The sequence below is a fragment of the Haliaeetus albicilla genome, chromosome Z (genome assembly GCF_947461875.1).
Source record: "Haliaeetus albicilla chromosome Z, bHalAlb1.1, whole genome shotgun sequence".
Classification (NCBI taxonomy): Eukaryota; Metazoa; Chordata; class Aves; order Accipitriformes; family Accipitridae; genus Haliaeetus; species Haliaeetus albicilla.
In genome coordinates, this window is record NC_091516.1 from 39,547,912 (window position 1) to 39,561,189 (window position 13,278).

Genomic DNA, 13,278 nt, shown 5'->3' on the forward strand with positions numbered 1-13,278 from the left:
GCTGGAGGGTGCGCAGCTCCCTTTTCTGATAAGCTGTTCTGATACAAAGATCAAACAATGGCCGTGTCTGCAGGGAAGGAGAAGTTACTCCACAAACAACCCCCAAGCCCAAAGGCTCACAAACTGCTCATTAACCTGAGGAGTTCAGGTGCCCACCCGAAGGAGGGGCAAGGATGATAAAAGGACACAAACTGAAGCCCCAGGTGCACAAGCCCACCAGGACTGGACAGCTTAGCTGACTGAACCAACGCTGGGCCCAGGACCAGTGAAATCTTTCTGTCTTCCTTTTTCTCTCCCTGCCTTCTTCTCTCTTTCCTTTTCTACAATCCCTACACCTGATCCGTTTCAAGATATAAACCATTGGCCAAGTCTGAGACTAAGAGTGGATCCAGCCACCCCTGGGCCCTTCTCTGAGGAGGAGTCTGGAAAGCAAGGGCGTCTGCTCTGAAACTCATGACTCAACGGGAGGGATCTCCTTATTCCCTGAATTGATGTATATGGTTACATGGTTTACAGAAGTAGTCTTATGCCAATTCCTGTTGTGAGAAACCCTGTCACCTACTACCATGCCTCCCCAGTTCTGTTTGCTTCTGTCTTAAATAAAATGTTTAACTGATCATTTGGTGTCATTTCACCTTGATTTAGCCTGAGGGAATTCCGAATTAAACACGACTCCCTGGTCTGTCCAGTCTGGGTCGTGACACCTTCTCCCTTTCCTCTCTGACTCCTTCCCAGGAACATTTAAACCAGGGACCAGTTCAAGAAAGTGATCCAGCTGGGGGTTTGGGTTTGTTTTTTTTTTTTTGGGGGGGGGGGGGGGGTGTTGTTGTTTTGTTTGTTTGTTTGTTTGTTTTTCCCCTGACTATTATATTCCTAGAAGTTTCCTGAAGATCTGCTCCCAGGAAGGTGACAGAGATCTCTCCATCCATGTCCCCCAGTGGGGGAAAAGCATGCTGAATGACGCCACTAGGCATTTTGGCCAGCTGGCTGCTCCCAAGCAAACAGCAGAAGGGTAGCTCTGTACTGACTGTGACATTTAATATCTCTCATCCAGAAGGTATATCACAGCAAATATGCCAAGGAGTCACGTTCCCACAGTGGAAGGAAGTTTATTGGAAAAAGGACACCAATACACTGGTAACCAGGCTCATTCATTTTCTTTCTCACGAAACAGTTGATTAGTTGGAGACAAGTGCTTGAAAAGCATCACTGCAAAATTCAGACACTAAAAGACAAAAAAGTGGTCAGAAACCACATTTGTACACATAGATCTGATCTGTGTCTAGATGTATATTTAAGCTTCTACTCTAAAAAGTGGGGCACCCATTGCAATGAGGCCTCCATGGTGGTAAGGGCTGTCACTGAAGACCTGTTTGCAAGGCTGGGTTCCAAGTGACTTTATTAATAATGTTCCCACTCCAGTGAACATTAACATTTTCACTTCCATTTAATTTAACTCACCTGCCCTCTGCCAAGGTTTACTGAGTGACTTCAACAACCAGTGTTGGGCTCTCTCCTTTTATTTTAATACACAGGTGGCACCCGTATGCAGCTTCCTCGTCCACCTGGAAGAGCACCTTTGTCACTGGGGGTGAACACACAGCCAGGTGCAAAGACAGGTGGGGTTTTTTTTTGCCACTGACGGGAAAGCAGACCAAAGGCAAAACTCCCACATGATTAGGCTTCTAGCAAGATTTAAGTGTATCTTGGTGTTTTAATGTGCAGTTGTATTGAGAGAACACAGCAGTTTTACAGAAAATACAGCAAAATAGATACTATCTCAGCCCTGCAATGCTAATTTATTTTTGGACAAAGAAAGCAAGGTTGCTTGAGAAAGGCCATGCAATGGAGAGCTATAATTAAGCAAACAAAAATACGAGCCTTCAGGTTTCCTTTAGGTTATTCATTGTTACCTTAGGAACTTGGAGCTGTCATTTTAGATACCGCTTTAGCAGAGTTTCAGCAACTTGGACTTTTGCATTGACATCAACACGAGCTTCACAGGCGCAGAGGTGCAGCAGGCTTCAGAAAATCTTTTTCTCTCAGACAACCTAGAAAGAGGCATATTGAGGTTCTGGCTTCGTGACAAGAAACTGACGAATTGTGTTTCCACGTTTGTTTTTAGTTGTTTTTTTGGCTGTGGGGTTTTTGTTTGTTTGTTTGTTTGGGGTTTTTAGCCTAGGCTTGGGTCCCGCACTGTTCCCGTTAACACCGATGCTTACAGGCGGCTCCCGCCCCGCCTGCCGCTGAGCACGGGCGAGCCCCCGTTCGGGGCTGGCGGGGGTGCCGACCGTCAGCCAGGGGAAGCCCCGGCGGGGACAGCGCCCGCGGGGCCGTTGGGCACCGGGCGTTTGTCCCGCTGCCGCCGAGCTGGACCGGGCCGGGCCGTGGGATCGGCGGCGCTGCCTGGCGGAGGCGGGACCGGGACCGGGACCGGGACCGGGACCTGGATCGGGACCGCGCCGCCTCCGCCGCCCGGGTCAACGGGTTGTGAGAGGCGGCGGCGCCGCGCTGCACCCTCCCTCCCTCCCGCCCGGCTCCGGGCTGCGCGGCCGAGCGTGAGCGGGTGAGCGAGAGAGAGCGGGCGGGCGGGCGGGCGCGGGTCTGCCCACGGCGCCGGCGGCGAACGGCGGGAGCGGGGCGGCGGGACGGGCGGCCGGCGGGGCCAGCGGGTGCCGCTCGGGCGTCCCGAGTTTGCGGGTGGCCGCGGCAAGTAACGGCGGCGGGACGAAGCGCGGGAGGCGCCGGGTCCCTCCCGGGGCGGGGGTACCGGGGCCGCGCGCCCGCCCGCGCCCGGGAGGCGCGGCGGCCCTGTCCGCCGGCGGCGCGACCGTGGGGGCGCCGCGGGGTCCGCGGCAGCGCCGCTCTCCGCGCTTCTGCCCGCGGACCTGCCGCGCCTCGCGGCGGCGGCCCCCCGGGGCGGCGGCCCCCCGCGCCCCCGCGCGCCTCGCCGGTTTCCCGAGGGGCGGCGGCCGCCGCCACCGGCGCCTGCGAGAGCCCGGCTGCCTCCCTGAACTTCGCGAGCGCTCGCCTCGGCGCCCGTCCCCGCCGCTGCTTGACAGCCCGTCTGTGGAAATACACCGCGTCCAGGCCAGGGGAGGCAGCAGGGAAGGAGGCGTCCCGTCCCCGCGAGGAGGAGGAGGAGGAGGAGGAGGTGGTGGTGGTGGAGGTCGTCTGTGCGTGAGCGCCTGCCCGCGCGTGGATTGATGGCTGCGAAGTCCTGCGGCGCCAGCCCAGCCGGAGGGACGGTACGTGGGTCGCTCGCTGTGGGGCTGGCGCGGCTTCCGGTCGTGGCTTTTTTTGTTGTTTGCGTGCCTGTTTAGTTTGTGTTTGGGGAGGTCGGTTGAGGGTCCGGGTAGATGACGCAAGTGTCATTGGACACACGCAAATAAAAATGCCTGGCGCTGGGAGGGGAGCCTTATCTATACAGAGATGAACTGCTACTTTTGTTTGTTTGTTTGGTAGGATGGCTGAGGCTTGATTTTTAACTCTATCAGAAAAAAAAAATAAATAAATCAAAACCGAGTACCAACAGTAAAAATGTCCAGATAAAGTGATCTAGCTGATGACTCTTTCAGCCAGAATTACCTTCAGGACTTTCTGGGAGGGTGAAGAAAAAAAAAAAAAAGACAAGAAACAGGTTTTTTTCTGTTACAGAGGTTGTGACAAACCCTAGCCATTTCTGAGATTTGGTCTTGGAATTTCATATCCTTTTGCCTTTTTTTTTTTTTTTCCTTTTCAAGAGCCAGGGATTGGTTGGCTCTTTGCAGATACAAGGGATTACGACACTGCTCGGTAATAATGCCAGCATATGTTAGAGGAGTTTAACTTTCAATGTTAACAAATTTTTAAACTTAATTTTAACCCTGTGTTGCACTCATCTTTGGATGTGGGCTGTTGATAGTGTGTGCAGGAGGTGTGCCAAGTAATGCGTCGACTCTGACTGTACAGAGTAATCTAGCCATTTCAAAATCAGTGAAAGCAGAGGATCTATTAGAAATGACTGGTTTTGGCAAGAATATTTACAGCCCATCCAGTGCTTATTGAGATAAACAGAAAAACTCTCACTGATGATGACTCATGTCCATGGGCTTCAGACCAAGCTGCCAGCGCATGGTGTCGGAAACCGTCTGGTACCAATCCCAAGCAGAGCACTCCTGTAGGTAACCCTCCTATGGTCCCCACAGTTTGTAAAGGGAGGGGGATAAGGTGGAGAGCAGCGGAAGACAACAACTAGTGCAATTATGGCTTGCTTTATGTAAGTGTGTTTGCCAATTATAAATAGTCTGGGATGTACATTTTTTAGGGTTTTAATTGTCATTCACCTTTAATTGCTAATGGTGCAGTCTGTTGCTGTTTGTTAGGCTGATGAAGCAGCCGACTTGCAACTTGTCTTTTCGTGTTAATGAAATGTTAATGTTGTGACAGTATCTCGGGGTGTGTGATGCCTGTTTTGAAAATTCCAGATGATGGAGTACTTGTGTGGAGTAGTTACAGGCTTACTCAGGTAATAGACTCATCCGGGAACATACAGATTAGCTGGTTGCCAGATTTCCCAGCCAAAATGGACCTTGTCTATTGTCTGTTCTGATCTCTTGCTTATTATAGGCCATGGGATTTCAGAAGTAAATTCTGTATCAAGCCCATGAGTTCTGTGTGGTCTTCACTTGCTGTTAAAGACAGACTCCATCCACAGAAGGAGTTCAAGCAAGTTTCAAACTGCCTAGTGGATCACAGGCTTGAGTTTTAAATGGATGAGTAATATCTACTGCTTCAAATGTCTGTAGTTAAGATGAGAGTTATTTTGGTCTACCAAAATACGATTTTGCATGTAATGCTTATTAAAACACATCAGGATAATTATAGTCCTTGTGGCATATGTACTGGCAGAGCTGCCTTCCCCTTTTTGCATGAGGATGAAACGCTGTTGGGGGCTCCTCAAAGTGACTGTGGACTTGCTGCTTGAAAGTTCTTTATTCCCTCTGAGCTGTGGTGCAAAATGATACCCTGGTTTCTGCTGGTTTCTTCTGCTTCCCTGAATTTGCCTGTCATGCAACAGATTCTGGCGGGGCTTTCTGCCTTACCCTGCTGTGACTTTCTACAGAAAGAGGAGAAAATGCATTGGGTCCCATCTAGACTTCCCAGCCCTGGTTAGGGTTGGGAAGGTGGGCTGCCTCTGCTATCCCATGGCGTGCCAATCACCAGTGTGGCATCCCGGTAGATGTGGCTCCTAAGATGGTTCCCACTATTTTTCCCCCTTGGATGAACCTTGCTGTAGAACATTCATCAAAGCAGCCAGGGTGATGTAACACCACCTCTGTGTGAGCAGATAGTTAAGACTTTTGGAGCATGTCGAAATGGCATAGGGCAATGGGTATTACTGTACCCAGGAGAGCTCCTCCAAAGATAGCACAGCTAATTAATGTAGGTATGATAGCACGTTCTGCATTGTAGCTGCCAATTTTCTTCTAAAATTCCTCATTCCACTACTGGATAGCTGCAGATACTGTGGATAATGACCTTCAGGATTCTGCCAGAGACTAGTCTGTCTGCAGTGGCTGGACAGTAGAGACGAATGCTGTTTATTTTCCATCTTCCTTTGACACTACTGGAGTTGGATTAGCTTCAAATGTTTCATATGCGGTTGAAGATTAAAGAGGTAACAACAGCTATATAACACAGCCCGCTGGCAGAGTCCTGCCAAACAAATATCACAGCCTAGTGTCATGCTGTTGCAGGGGAGCAGCCCTGACTGTGTGAAAGACAGGAGGAGAAAACATGGAAAATAAGGGGGAAATCAGGGAGATAATTTTCTAGCTTGCTCAGTTGCTCTTCCCCACAGTTGGGGGCTGGTGTGGCATGTGGGTGAAGTAGGACCTCATGGAGAGAAAAAAGCCAGTCCTGCTTCACCAAACCTCTGGCTGCAGCACTAAGTAGAGATGGCCAAGCTCAGGTACTGGCTGTGTTTTTACCATGGTCTTCACAAATGCTAATTTATCTTCTGAATTAACGTGCCTACACTGTTTCTGGTGCCTCAGCTGATGCCTGTAACACTAGTTGTAATGTGTATGTATGTTCACAACCTGCAGGGTTGCACTGGAGAACATCAGAAGGAAAAGTATGAGAGAGAGAAAACAACAAAGACAGCGAGGAGGACAGGAAATCTGGCATGTTGCTGCTGAAATATGCGGCTTAGCTAAAAGGAAAATTGACATATGTTTGCTCTCTCTCTTCCAACACCTTCCTGAATTTGTACAGAGTATTACTTGTTCCTTCTCTGCAGTAGATACAAACTCTTTCAGAGATGTGCATAGTATTAGAAACTTGATCTACATTTGAAAACACAGCTAGCATCTGCATAGCTTGTTCTTTGCAATTAGTTTTTTTCCAGGTCCCTTGATTCAAATTTTAGAGGGGTTGTTTTTTCCAGCCTTCTGAATGGATTCACCCTCAGACCATCAATGATCGAATGACATACTACCCTAAAGCTGACTCCAGCTAACTGGAGCAAGCCCAGAAGAGCCATTGTGGGCATCTTTCTTTTAAAATAGACCATAGATTATAGACCGAGGAAAAGTATGTGAAAGCATTACAAAGGTAGGCACAGCAGATTTCCACTGCTGAGGGGGATGTCTTCCTTTCCTTCTGGAAGCTGACAGGAAGAAATACTGCTACTGCTTAGAGCCACAGTCCTAAAGGGAGGAAAAATATTAATGACACTGTGCAGGAAGGCTTGTCACAAAATTGAAGTACTGAAAATCACCAAAGTGATAATACAAAGTAGAATGCTTACCAAGGAATTCTCACCTTACCCATATGTCATCCTTGCTGTGTCAGTCCACTTGGTGCTGTGCTGTAGTTATTTCTCAGTTCCCTTACTATGATACACCCCTTCCCACAGCACAGTGTCTTATACTCTTTCTTCAGATTACTGAACCTGTTTTTACATGAATATAAAATAACAAGAAGGGAAAAGGAGCTCGTATCTATCACTTTGCTCTCAGTTAAGCTTCATGCAAGGCACTGTAGACCAGAATTAATTATTAATTCCAATTATATTTTGTGTCTTGGAGATATTGATGATACTTTCAATTTCAGATTGATGCCTTTCCAGCTTCCTTTTTTTTAAATTGCAGCAACAAAGCCAGCAAAGCTCTTAAACACATGTCTGTTTTTAAAGCCTGCCAGCAGTCCCTTTGACTTAATTCATCTGAATGGCCCAGGGTGGCTGAGAGCCATAATTTAATATAAAATTTGCACTGGCCTGATGGCAGTCTAAATTGTTGTGGTTTTGTTGGGTTTTGAGGGAGGAGCTATTTATTGCTGAAGACTAGCACGCCTCTGCCACAGCTCTCCTGGGTAAATTCTCAAAGTGGAGATTCTTGTTATGTTAAAAATTCTGGTATCTTGGTACTTGCTTCCATGGTCAAATTAAAGTCTTTAGTGCAAAATTAAAAAAAATTTCCCCTCAGAAGTATCAGAACATTTTGTTTTGGTGTTTCTAAGGTGAGATGTTTAGTTTCCAAACTTTGTGTTTGAGGTCAGCACTAATCCCAGCACAACTCAATCTCAGCCCAATAGGGTGTTTCTCAGTCTCTTGAGTACCCTTGGTGTCCCGTCCTGGTAGAGCTCCCGAGCAGGGTTGCCTCTCCCATGGGACAGTGGGATCTCAGAGGTACTCACAGATTGATGGCTCCCAGAAAATCAATGCTTAGATTCACATTAAGACCTGAGACAAAATGCAGTAGTAAGTTTTTCCCAATATAAGGATGTGGTATCTTGTGGGCGGACTTCATGTTGAAAAACCTCCAATTTTGATGTGAGACTTATTCATTCAAAATAGTTTTATACCAGGCCTTGTTCATTCCCATTGAAAAATCTGAGGAACAGCATTTTAAGATGGGATTTAAAATGGTAGCATCCACACAACACTTAATAGTAACAAAACCACATGTTAAATCTGTCTCAGGCATGTCTGTTTCTGACCTGGAGTATGTCTACATCCCCAGTCTTGGCACTTTAGCATCCTTCCACACTTACATGTCTTCACCTTTTTTCTGCCTTGAGCTCCTGCGCTTTCCTGTTTTTCCATTTTGTTAGTATTTACCTCATACCTTTTCTTTCCTTGCTACCCTTCCCTTTCTAAAATGTAGGTGGTAGAACCAGTATATTTGCCGACATCATTCTGCTTTTATGTTTTCCTTTTCTCTGCTCAGTGTTAGCCTGTGCGCTCTAAAATTCAAGGATTTCAGTCACCCTTCTGTGTTTGTACAGTGCCTGGTGCAGTAGGTCTCCATGCTTGGACATCAGCGTGCACTGCTGTATGACTCATAGAATGGTTTGGGTTGGAAGGGAACTGAAAGATCATCTAGTTCCGCTCCCCGTGCCATGAGCAGGGACACCTTCCACTGGACCAGGTTGCTCAAAGCCCCATCCAACCTTGCCTTGAACACTTCCAGGGATGTGTCATCCACAGCCTCTCTGGGCAACCTGTTCCAGTGCCTCACCACCCTCACAGTAAAGAATTTCTTCCTAATACCTAATCTAAATCTACCTTCTTTCAGTTTGAAGCCATTACCCCTTGTCCTATCAGTACATGTCCTTGTAAAAAGTCCCTCTCTGGCTTTCTTGTAGCCCCCTTTAAGGACTGGAATGCTGCTGTAAGGTGTCCCTGGAGCCTTCTTGTCTCCATGCTAAACAACCTCAACTCTCTCAGCCTGTCCTGATGGGGAGGTGCTTCATCCCCCTCCTCTGGACCCACTCAAGCAGTCTTTCTTACACGGGGGGCCCCAGACCTGAACACAGTACTCCAGGTGGGGTCTCAGGAGAGCAGAGTAGAGGGGGAGAATCACCTCCTAGGCTGCTGGCCATACTTCTTTTGATTCAGCCCAGGATACGGTTGGCTTTCTGAGCTGCAAGCACACGTTGCTGGCTCATATTCAGTTTTTCATTCATTAATACCCCCAAGTCCTTCTCCTTAGGGCTGCTGTCAATACAGTCATCACCCACCCTGTATTTGTGCTTGGGATTGCCCCGACCCATGTGCAGAACCTTGCACTTGGCCTTGATGAACTTCATGAAGTTCTCATGGGCCCACCTCTCAAGCCTGTCAAGGTCCCTCTGGATGGCATCCCTTCCCTCCAGTGTGTTGACCGCACACACAGCTTGGTGTCATCAGCAAACTTGCTGGGGGTGCACTCGATCCCACTGTCCATGTTGCTGACAAAGATGTTAAACAGTGCCGGTCCCAGTACTGGCCCCTGAGGACCACTTGTCACTGGTCTCCACTTGGACATCCAGCTGTTGACCGCAACTTTTTGAGTGCAACCATCCAGCCAATTCCTTATCCACTGAGTGGTCCATCCATCAAATCTGTGTCTCTCCAATTTAGAAACAAGGGTGTTGTGAGGGACAGTGTCAAATGCTTTGCACAGCTCCAGGTAGATGACATTCATTGCTTGTCCCTTATCCTTCTACCCAGTCATAGAAGGCCACCAAATTTGTCAGGCATGATTTGCCCTTAGTGAAACCATGTTGGCTGTCACCGATCCATGTGCCCTAGCATAGTTTCTGTGAGGATCTGCTCCATGATCTTGCTGGGCACAGAGGTGAGACTGACTGGGCTGTAGTTCCCTGGGTCTTCCTTTTTCTCCATTTTAAGAGTGGGGTTTATGTTTCCCCTTTTCTAGTCAGTGGCAATTTCCTGGACTGCCACAACTTCTCAAATATGATGGATAGTGGCTTAGCCACTTCATCCGCCCATTCCCTCAGGGCTCGCAGATGGACCTCATCAGGTCCCATGGACTTGTGCACCTTGAGGGTCCTTAGATGGTCTTGAACCTGATCTTCTCCTACGGTGGGTGGTTCTTCATTCTCCCAGTCCCTGCCTTTGCCTTCTATGAATTGGGCGGTATGGCTGGAGCACTTGCAGGTGAAGACTGAGCCAAAAAACTCTTTGAGTACCTCAGCCTTCTCCATGTCCAGGGTAACTAGGTCTCCCATTTCCTTCCAGAGAGGGCCCACATTTTCCCTGGTCTTCCTTTTATCACTGACGTACCTATAGAAGATTTTCTTGTTGCCCTTGACATCCCTGGGCAGATTTAATTCTATCAGGACTTGACATTTCCTAACTTGACCCCTGTCCTTGTTTCCACCCTCTGTGGGCTTCCTTTTTGTGTTTGAGTTTGTCCAGGAGCTCCTCGTTCATCTGCGCAGGCCTCCTGGCATTTTTGCCTGACTTCCGCTTTGTTGGGATGCATCACTCCTGAGCTTGGAGGAGGTGATCCTTGAATATTAACCAGCTTTCTTGGGCCCTTCTTCCCTCCAGGGCTTTGTCCCACGGTACTCTACCAAGCAGATCCCTGAAGAGGCCAAAATCTGCTCTCCTGAATTCCAGGGTAGGGAGCTTGCTGTGTGCTCTCTTCAGTGCCCTAAGGATCTTGAACTCCAGCATTTCATGGTCACTGCAGCCAAGGCTGCCTTTGAGCTTCACATTCCCACCAGCCCCTCCTTGTTGGTGAGCACAAGGTCCGGCACAGCACCTCTCCTCGTTGGCTACTCCGTCACTTGGAGAAGGAAGTTGTCATCAATGCATTCCAGGATTGCTTATGTCCTGCAGTGTTGTCCCTCCAACAGTTATCAGGGTGGTTGAAGTCCCCCATGAGGACCAGGGCTTGTGAACATGAGGCCACTCCTGTCTATAGACAGCCTCATCTACTTGGTCTTCCTGGCTAGGTGGCCTGTAGCAGACCCCCACTGTAATGTCACCTATCATGGTGATACCTCTTTGATTATGTCAGGGAGATCACTAGAGGAGATAAACTTCCATGTTCCTTGTGTGTTCACTGTTATTTCCCCTCATTTACAGTTTATTTTGAATTGTGTGCCCTTCTCAGCAGTGTGTTTGACATGAAGAACAAACAAACAAAAACTTTTATGTGCAGAAGTGGCAAACACAGAGCATGTTGTGCTTGGGACTGTTCAATCACACAGAGAGATTTTCAATGCCCAAGAAATTTGTACTTGTAAGATACGAAAACAGGAATGAAACAATTTGCCTAAGCATCGTGAGCTGACTGATGTATTTTCTACATTGCAACAGAGGTGGGTTTCTGGGGGTGGGAAACAGGCTTCCTGAGCTGCCTAAGTGGGGAATGTCTTTCCCTGTTGTAGGGAAACATGCACAGGATATAAACTGATGGAGAAATTGGTGGAAGATATTTATACTACAAGAGCAGACTAGGGCTGTTCCTTAATCTGTTCCCTGAAAACTCCCTTATCTTGCTGTGATGGAGCCAGTCCTGAAGCTTTGAGGGAATTTAAATGGGGAGGTATGCCAAACTTCAGCTCTATGCTCTTGAGTTTGTCTCCTCAACCTGTGAGCCAAGGGAGCCTTCAGACATCCTCCTGCTCCAGGACACCTTCACCACAGCTGCCTAGAAGCAGACCCTCCTTCCTTTCTGTTGGGTGCTCAGTCAAGCTGAAACAAACCTGCTGTGCCTGAGGCTTTGCAGAGGCCAGAGGGCTCGCAGCATTGCTTGCAAGAAGCAAGCTGGCCCCTTAAAAGTGGGAAGGAGCCTTGTCAAAGAAGCCAATCTGGAGAAGTGGGCTGGGGCTGGTGCTCAGCTGGCTCAGTGGTAAGCTGGCTCAGAGAGGTACACCAGCAGAAAACTGCTTGTTTATTTTCTAGTAGGACTAATTTGCGGATAATTCAGCACCCAGATTTGGATTGCTGTAAGTGAGCAATGGAAGAGAAGGAACAAGAAGCAGCACCAGGGTTAAAGGGGGAATGGGACACTGCTGTAATGTGGCTTAAATGGGGGAACTGTAGCCCGTGTGGTTTGCTGAATGTCACCTAGAAAATTTCTGTCTCCTGGGACCATGGCGCTTTAATCACTAGCTGCACCTTCCTATTCTTATTTTTTTTCCTCTCGGCAGTGGTGTTATTTAGAGTTGAGTTGACGCATGCCAACAAATAGAAAGTCTGTTCACAAATTTATATTGCCCAATGCAGAGTGATAGCTAATAACATTATCCATACGGTGTTCATGGATAAGGCAACTAAAAACCTGGCTGCTGAAGCTTAACGAGCCTTGTTATTTCCAATTAGCTACAGAAAGCAAGACTGAAAGGTGACAGCTCCTATCTAGAGGTCGCTCAGCTCTGTGAACAGCAGCTATTTAATAAAGTTGAACAAGCTTAGGCCCTGGGTTGGGGGGAGGCGGGAAGCAACTGTGGTGTGTACATGAGCTCTTGAATTACTCCTCAGGCTGGTTAGATTTTATCTAAATAAGAGTGGAAATAGTGTTTATTTGCTGGTGAAAACCACAACTTGCTTAAGGTCTTCTGCAAGTACAGTGTGCCTCTATGACTGGTGGGTATGGGTACATCCCCGGGTACAGGCAGGCGTCTGCTCACTTGCCTCATGGTCAGAGCTGCAGAGAGAAGCCAGGCTCTGTTTCAGAAGCTGTATAGCTCTGCTAGCATGCAACCCAGCCACATGTAATGGGTCCTCAGGGTACACGTAAGGAGCTTTTTGCAGGTAGGGGCAAAATTGTTCTGCCTCTACTCCAGGCCGCATTAGTGTTATTACCTCATATTTGCCCACATACCAAAAAACAGTCATACAGTTCTGGCTTGGCTGGGAGCATTAGGTAGATGAAGGTTCCTCTTTGCCTGCAAAAGCTTGTGTAAACATACCCTCCTTTGGCATCATCCCTGCTACAGTGTCCCAGGCTGACCCCGGACTGGAGCTTTTACAGGCTCCAGCAGCACCAGTGTGACAAGCAGGTATGCATATGCCTGTGAAGACCAGCCTACAGTCGCAAGCTGTAGGACATTTACCCTTTGGAGAGCATGAAACCCTACATCTGGTAATGGGTGTTGTCACATCTGGCTGGTCTAATGAAACATACAGTAAAGGGATGGGGCAAAAGACAGCCCTGGCCGTAGGCAGGAGAAGTGACCATTTTAACTGTAACCAGTATGTAATCTTCACATCCCTGATCTATAAAACGAGATCCACGGCATGCTCAGCAATGTGTGCATGGGGACATAACATTGAAATATGTAGAGAGAGTTTTACAGTTGTCAGAGCAGCCATCTAAGTATTTGGAGAGGGTTTCCTTGCAGGAACGCACAAGTTGGTGTGTCTCTGCACCTAGGACAGCAAGACTGGACAAAGCCGTAAGTCGGTCTGAATTGCTTTTCTGGGCCCTGCCCCAGTGCACGTAAGTTTTTCTGTTGTTGCCCTTTTGCTCGGGTTATTTCACTCTGTTA

General features: G+C 48.2%; 1 protein-coding gene and 1 long non-coding RNA gene across 5 annotated transcripts in view; one reads left to right on the forward strand and one right to left on the reverse strand.

Annotated features, from left to right (window-relative positions):
- Positions 1–1,092: 1,092 nt before the first annotated feature.
- Positions 1,093–2,100, reverse strand: LOC138683863 (uncharacterized). Its single transcript, XR_011323334.1, has 3 exons — positions 1,914–2,100; positions 1,462–1,565; positions 1,093–1,225 (listed from the first exon to the last, which is right to left on the reverse strand). It is a non-coding gene; the product is annotated as an uncharacterized lncRNA (long non-coding RNA).
- A 341-nt stretch (positions 2,101–2,441) lies between these two features.
- The window catches only part of MARCHF3 (membrane associated ring-CH-type finger 3), a 117,034-nt gene continuing 106,197 nt past the window's right edge, over positions 2,442–13,278 (forward strand). The window contains exons 1-2 of one of the 4 annotated variants that reach the window (XM_069776953.1): positions 2,442–2,566; positions 3,063–3,248. The gene's annotated coding sequence lies outside the window, so the exon portion shown is untranslated. Of the gene's footprint in view, positions 2,567–2,603; positions 3,249–13,278 lie in introns of those variants that run through there. The other 3 variants (XM_069776956.1, XM_069776957.1, XM_069776955.1) reach the window with 3 other exon arrangements.